Source organism: Canis lupus, chromosome 35, assembly GCF_003254725.2.
Source record: "Canis lupus dingo isolate Sandy chromosome 35, ASM325472v2, whole genome shotgun sequence".
Taxonomy (NCBI): Eukaryota; Metazoa; Chordata; class Mammalia; order Carnivora; family Canidae; genus Canis; species Canis lupus.
Window position 1 is genome coordinate 24,679,273 of NC_064277.1, and position 8,197 is coordinate 24,687,469.

The following is an 8,197-nucleotide window of genomic DNA, read 5'->3' on the forward strand; positions in this document are numbered from 1 at the left end:
AGCAGAGTGCAAATAGTAAAAAAAAAAGGGGGGGGGATGGCAGGGAGGAAAGAAAAAAGGAGAGGAAATATCTTGGAGCTATAAAATCTGAGGTAAAAGAAGTTCCAGGAAAAAAAAAAAAAGAAAATAGAGAACATGTAAGTGAGAAAATCAACAACAAAAAAGTCAAGCTAATTTTCCAAACGGAAATACATGATTTTCCAAATTTAATGAAGTAATAGAGCTCTCAGAACAATGAATGAAAATAGAAACACATGATGGCATACTTTTCAGACTTTTGGGAACACTGTAGACAGGGAAATTATCCTGAAAGAGAGAAAAGCTAATTAGAAATGAAGTATCAGTAATTAGAATGACTTCTTAATTCTTGTAAAGTAATACTGAAAGCCAAAGACAATGGAGAACTTTCAGAATCCTGAAAGAAAATATTCCCCAACCTAGCATTCCCATACCCAACCAACCTTCAATCAACCGTTGGAGAAACATAATAGATATTTTCCAATGCCCAAATACTCAAAAATCTTATTCCCAATGAACTTTTTTTTCTTTTCAGGAAGCTACTCTACAATGTAGAAAGCAAATTAAGATAGAAAAAGCCTTAGGATATCCACCCCCAGTGGTAGAGAAAGAAAAGGTACATGATTATGGTGAAGACATCCTGAAGAAAACTGTATAGCAACTACAGAAATCATCCAATTCTATCCCCTCCCCCTTTTAAAGATTTTATTTATTCATTCATGAGAGACACAGAGACACACACAGGGAGCCCAACGTGGGACTCAATCCTGGGCCTCCAGGACCACACCCTGGACTGAAGGCAGGCACTAAACCTCTGAGCCACCCAGGGATTTCCGTCTTAACCCCTTTTTAAAGACAAACGTGTATGGTTATTTGCGGTAACTTGGAAAAAAAAAACTTCTAATGTTCAGGAAAAAGAGGTGGATCTTTTTGTATAATGGATAATCAGTAAAAAAAACAGTAAATTTAAAAAATCAGTAAGTAGAAATAATGTGTATTATTTAGAATATATTTTTTAAGATTTTATTTATTTATTCATGAGAGAGATGGAGAGAGGCAGAGACACAGGCTGAGGGAGAAGCAGGCTCCATGCAGGGAGACTAATGCAGGACTCGAGTATCACACCCTGGGCCAAAGGCAGGTGCCAAACCGCTGAGCCACCCAGGGATCCCCTGGAATATAATTTTGCCTTTGTAACCTACTGTAGCTTAAAGGAAGCAGATGGGACTCACATCTTACATAATTGTCTGAATGTATAATCAATCCTAGGGTGATGCTTTCACTCCAGGGTGTTTCCTTCCAGTATTCTACCTCATTGCTCCTTCCTTCTTATGGTGTTGCCTTTTCCAGCAAGCAGAGAGAGTAGGAAGAGAGAAGTGGGTGGTACTTCTTTCCTCTTTTGGGCATAACCTGCAAGCTTTACATACAGTGACTCTCTAATGCACTAGTTTAGAAATTGGTCACATGGCCATGCTTAGCCATTAAGAAAAGTTGTGCATGGTAGTCTTCTCTGGGTGGCTATAAGCCCTTCTAAATGCCCATTTCTAAGAAAGGAACAAATATTGATGGACAACTAGCCATCTCTGCTATAGTATGAGATTTGGAGACATGCTGCTGGTAAAAACAAAAACAACACAAACAAAAAATCAAATGTCTAAAAATCTTTTTCTCTCCCAAGGGGGAAGAAGAAAAGAGGAAAAAGATCGCTTTTTTATGTATACATGCTTTTGAAGTGTGTAAGATTTTAAAACATGGTTATTGTTAAAAAATATTAATGAAAAAATAAGCTTTAAGGTGAGAACTAAGGTATGGATAAAAAATTTATCCAGGTTCAAATGAGGAAGGGCAAGAGCACTCCATGAGGGAAAAGGTCTTGTTGGAAAGAGGGGAAATAGATCCTTCTTGATACAAAATCAGGAATTGGACTAGAGAGGAAAACAAGGCAGAGGAAAGTGGGTGAAGCTGAGCATGAAGATCCGTGCAGGTCAATAAGGCAAACACTAAAATAGAAGGTTTTTTTTTCAAGTAAGAAGAGAGAATGGTTCATCACAAGCAAAGAGTGGTCTTCACTCAAGATATTAGTGCAACCCAAGGTAAAGTGCCCTCACACTAAGAGTATAAGAATGAGTGGAGATCCATTCCTGCAAGATTTCCCCCATGTCCCCTGCGTAGGTTCCTCCTGTGATTGATTTGCTTAGGCTTCATGGAAAAAAAAAAATCCTGTTGCAGCTCCCACTGCTCAGGCCACTGAATGGGTAGGAACAACCACTGAGTGGTCTTAAGCTGCTCTTCCACAGAAGGAACAGAATGGAAATAAGGTTGACGGAAAATAAAGTTTCTAAAAAAAAAAAAAAAAAAGAAAGAAAAAAAAATCTTCATGACCACCTCCCTTCTCAGGTTTATGGATGCTCCCTGATCACTCACGTGCATCAGTGCTCCAGCCAGTGATTTCCGCATACTTGTGTAGATCCTGCGAGCTCCCTGCCTTTGCTCAGGCCCCTTCCTCAGCGCGGGACACCCTTTCTCAGCCACCTCTAGAAAACTTCCTCTGCAAGACTCACCTTTAATATGACCTTCTCTGACCAGGCATTTATGATTCATTATGATTGGTCAGAATTAAGCCCTACCCATGTTCATTTATGTGCATTTTATTCATTCAGTGAAACTAATCAAAAACCTAAAAAAAAAAAAAAGGTTGAAACAGCCTTTTTTCACCCCTTCCCCAAATAATTTCCTCGCTAGGAGTGAGTCTTTTGACATCCCTAGCACCACATGCCTTGTAAAATCGGACAGAAGCTGAGAACCCGTCCCCTAGAAAATCACCCAGAGGCACGGATATGGGGGGGGGGGGGGGTGCTGAGAACTCAGGGTTCCCCCGGGCGGATGCGCGGCAAAGGGGCTCTCGCCCCACCCCGGTACAGGGTCACCTCTGCAACCCCACCCCGCAGCGTTAGGCGGTGAGAGAGGCAGCACCGCCTCACTCGGCCCCGTGCTTCGGTCGCCCAGGCTGTCTCAGCCGCCAGGAATGCGGGGTCCGGACTCGCCAGGGGCCCTGGGGTGGGCTCTGGCGGCCCGACTCTGGGGGCCCCTGCCCGCGGCGGGCTCAGAGGGCTTCCTGCGCGCACGCGGCCCTGCAGCCCGGACCCCGGCGGGGCCTGTGGCGCTGCGGGCGCGGTCGGGCCTCGGGCGAGAGCTGCCCCCGCCCCTGCCCCAGCGCGAGGGTCCCCCGCGCTCCGCGGCCGCTCTGTGCGGAGCCCGCCGGCCCCACGTCTCCTGGACGTCTCCTGACCGCCCTTCCCTCCAGGACAGCAGGAGTTCCCGGGTGTAAACTCTGAAATAAAGTACTTAGGAACCCCGGCGCGTCGCGACGAGGTGGCCGAGTGGTTAAGGCGATGGATTGCTAATCCATTGTGCTCTGCACGCGTGGGTTCGAATCCTACCCTCGTCGGTTGGGGCATTTTAGTTAGGAGAGGGGGAAAAAATTAAGCCAATTTGTCCAAAAAGTTGACGTTGCGGGTTTTCCACTTTATCGTTCGTTTGGTGGGAACTTTATGAGAGCAGTGAAGTACCTCCTTGGTGCACCTCTCCTGCCTGGTGCCTGCCTGGAGCGCGACAGGAAGAGAGGAAGTGAAAGATGCTTGAAAAAAATCTGCCATCTGGAAACCACAAAGGTTTTGCCCTTTATTAGCACGCACAGACTATATTATTCTACCTCTTAGATTTAGATCTACAACTCACCTAGAACTAATATTTATTTATAGTGGGAGGAAAAATCCATCGAAATATCGATTGATCTGTCATCCATCTATAGATAAATACATTCATTCTGGTATTTAAATAAACACCATTTGTCGAGAAGACCATCTTTTTCTCCTTTGCACTACAAAATCACCTTTACCATACACATCAAGTGTCCATGTGTGTGTAGTGTTTTTCAGATATCTATTTTCTTCACCTGCCTATTTTACAATAACCCTCTGTCTTATGTAACATAGCCTTGTAGGGACGTCTGGGTGGCTCAGCGGTTAAGTGTCTGCCTTCGGCTCTGGGCATGATCCTGGGGTCCTGGAATCGAGTCCTGCATGGGGCTCCCTGTATGGAGCCTACTTCTCCCTCTGCCGGTGTTTTCTGCCTCTTTCTGTCTCTCATGAATAAACAAAATCTTTAAAGATATATATCTATATATATAGATATATATCGCTTTGTAGTAAGTCTTCACACCTTGTTCCTATTCAAGATTTGCCTGTTCTAAATTGCCTTTTTGTATTTTCATAAACATTTTAGAATCATTTTGTAAATTTCTGCCTCCCAAAAAGAGAAGGCTGATGTAATTTTGGATAATATTGTTTGAATCTGTAAGTCAATATGAATATAATTGACATCTGTAAGGTATTGAATCTTGCAATGCATATTATACTTTTCAATTATTTATATCTTCTCTAATTTATCTCAATAGTGTCTTACATGATTTTTCTACATAGAAATATATAGCCCATTATTTTACTAGATATATTTTAGATATTTTTATCTAAATATTATCTAAATTGGGGAGCCCAGGTGGCTCAGTGGTTTAGTGCCACCTTCAGTCCAGGGCTTGATCCTGGAGACCAAATCCCACATCAGGTTCACTGCATGGAGCCTGTGTACATATATATGTAAAATAGAGAAAAATACATCAAATGGCCACAACTTGACTCTGTCTCTTAGATCAATATGCAACTCTTTAAGTAAACATTCAAGACCATCCATGCTCTTAAGACTCCTCAGAGTGAAGCTTTGATCTCTCTCACCTATGTCATATGAATTCCTTCTTAACCCATTTCTTAGGATGCTTGTGCAATCTGTACTGCTTCGTTTTCTTTGACTAATTTATATTTTTTCAAAGAGAATTTCCATATTTACCTTTTGTAGAACGACTATAGAGAAAGGGACTGATTATTTGCTTTTCAACTTTGAGTGTGGCTCTGCGGTCTGTAGCACGTGGTGCTTCATCATATACCCAGCTAATTAGACATCTGCCCAAACATACTTGCTTTTTGGGTGATATTTCTTAACCAACACCATTCTCCATTCACTTGGGTAGAGTTAATCTACTTCTATCAAATATATACAGAAATGTGTAGAACTCTTTCTAGCATATTAGACCAGTGAAGAATAATAGTGATCTGTTCTCAATGTAATATCTTCTGATAACATGAGGACTCCTCAAGAGATTTCTTCCTTCAAATAGCAACTATGTCAGTTAAAATTAGTTATATGCTTACACTTTGCACTGTCTGAAATCTTGTTCTTCTGCACATTCTCTGCTACACAGCTCTAATGCCAACCACCACCTTGGGAGGCCTTTCCCCGTCTCCAAGATTAAGATGTCTCATGTTAAGTTCTCAGAGCCCTTTGTAATTCTTTATGCACATATAAGAATTACAGTTAAGTATTCCCAACTATTTGTTTAATATCTGTCTCCCATCATATCTGTTTCCCTTTCTCCATAAGGGCCTGGGCTATTCTGTAGTGTGTCCGTGGTATCAAGACTAACACATAATGGACTTCTAAAGAAATATTAAATGAAAAAGTTACTTCCAGAATAGTTTTTATATACTGAGTCTAGGTACATATGTCCATGGGTCTAGGCTTGGGGTCTTGTCAAGTTCAGAGAGCAGAAGCAGCCCTTGTATATAGGCCTTGAAGAGCAAAACCCAGAAATTCGGGAGTTAGCACCTCTTGTGAGGTTTGTGAGGCTCACATGATGGCAAATCTAGAGCCAGGGTTAATGACTTCCAAAACACACTGATTCTGAAAAGCCACACATTCATAAAAGGACAAAACATTGATACTGCTCCACAGTGACACCCAGATACACATCAGACATTCATCTAATCAAGGTCCTCTACAATGATTGTTACTGATAAAATGATAGGGACATGCAACGACACTGACACACAGCAACAGACAAGCACAAAACAGCAAATCTCATCCATTCATGTATTAATCTACTGCACAATCACCAAACCCTCTCTATACATGATTCTGTGCTGGGCGATTCTGGTGCAGTGGCTCAGAAAAACCCGTCCTGATTCTTAAGGAACTCCATTGTGGTAGGTGATACAGACCACGACCCCACAGGCCATGCTATTGAGACACAACTTGAACCATACACAATACTACTGAAAGACAGAAGTGCCCACACAGACCTTGAGTGGTAGAGAGACAGATTAATGTCCACAGACACACCATGTGAGAAACAGATCATGATCAAACAGACATAATCACACCCACACACATTAAATAAGGCATTAAGGGCTAAAATGTGCCAGACACTGTGCTAAGCACTTCCTAATAAAATGTGGATCACAGATACCATTATGATCTCCATTTAAACTTTGATAAATCCAAGACACAAAGAACTGAAGCCTTCCCAAGGTCACTAGCTCATAAATTGGGTTGGGGATTTAGGATTTTTACCTGTCTGGTCCAAAATCTAGTATCTGCCTTATCCATTATTCTCAACTGTCCTTTTCCCTGAGGATCTTTTGAGGGTGGTTCTTCCTCCTCCTTCAAGTATCAGGTCTAAGAGGCCTTCCAAGACCCCATATTTTAAAAATCCAACATAGCCTTGCGTTGTCATCTCCAGGAACCCATGAATATTTGAAATTACTCTGTATCTTTTCCTAGTGTATATAGTGGCTTCCCCCACAGGACTTGGGGAGGATCTGGTCCATCTATGACTTCCAGATAAAGCAAATGAAAATACAAAATGCCCAAGTAAATTGGAACTTCAGATAATTTTGTGGTACATCTCACGCAATATTAGGGACATGCTCATATTTAAAAATTATCAGTTCATTTGAAATACAAATTTAATTAAGTGTCCTATATTTTACCTGGCAACCCTACTTCCTTCAGGCAGCCCTGTAGCCTATGGAGTCTTGGCATATAATTGTTACTAAATGTACATTCAATGTAGAAATAAAAGGAGTTTTATTTCTATGGTTGTGGCTCAGGAAATCTATGTAACTCTCTGAGTTTCTGAGTTGGGTAGGGGAATTGATCTATTTGCAGATTTGCAGGGAGAATATCCAAAGATATTTTTAGATGAACAATTACAAGATCAGTAATTTTTTTTTTTTTTTTTTTTTTTTTTTTTTTTTTTTTTTTTTTACTGTTGGTCTCTTCCCAAGTGATTACTAGTTTATATCCGATCACTTCACATGTTGTTGCACGTTGGTGCCATTGTGTGTCTCTGTTATATAAAAGGTTTTTCCTTAGAATCTTCTAAGACTTGTTGATTCCCTAGCTATTCTTTCACAAACCTCCTAACTCCTTTCTCACTATAGGATGGCATAGAGTGACAATGTGTTTCTGGAAAAAGTCTGAAGATGTGGATGTTCTTTATGGACTCACTACTTGTGTGTCTTTCTCTTTTCTTTCCAAGGCTTCTGGTTCTTCATTTTTCTTATATTCCAAATATCATATGCCTCTCAGATTTTTGAGGCAATAAGTAAAATAATGAATGTGAAATCATTTGTAGGCTCTCAAAGACAAAAGAAATGCCAATAATTTATATTCTTTAATATGTGAGTCTCACACTGACAAATGGACACTCAAGAAGGCATCAAGCACTGAACAGAGTTTTGTTTTGAGGTATTATCAGGACTAATAGGTCTTGAAACTTAGCTGCCAAGGTACAGGCCCGGGAATACCCACACCCATGAAATAAGCATATCTCTGTAGGCAGCAGACTAGGTGATGATAGAGGAGAAATGGGTGGGAAACAGGCTCTTCAGCCACCTGTGTTTGGTTCCTAAGTGTTATGGGGTTGTGTATGGAATGAATAATAAGCCCAAGGGTCGGCTTTCCTTGAAACCGGGGCCTGATGCAGAGCCAGGAATAAGATCCATGCCGTCAGGGCAGTGACATATTCTCCTGGAAAACAAATAAGTAACTGAATTACTTAATACAATGTTCATGTGTGCCTTGAAGAACCAGATGAGACAAGTGCAGAAACAAAGGATTCTAAACTAAGGGTCAGGAAAAAAGTCCCAGAATAGGCTGCCTAAAAGCCATGAACTGAAGGAGAGAGCCACACAGGGGATGTGAGTATTTAACATAATTTGATTGCTATCTGACTGATAATGATTAACTCCCTACTCTAGAGAAACCTTTGTTGGCTGGTGAACTG

The 8,197-nt window shown here is 41.2% G+C and overlaps 1 non-coding gene across 1 annotated transcript; it reads left to right on the forward strand.

The window, feature by feature from the left end:
• Window positions 1-3,384: 3,384 nt before the first annotated feature.
• Window positions 3,385-3,466, forward strand: TRNAS-GCU (transfer RNA serine (anticodon GCU)). The gene has a single exon. It is a non-coding gene; the product is annotated as a tRNA-Ser (tRNA).
• The last annotated feature ends 4,731 nt before the right edge of the window (window positions 3,467-8,197 follow it).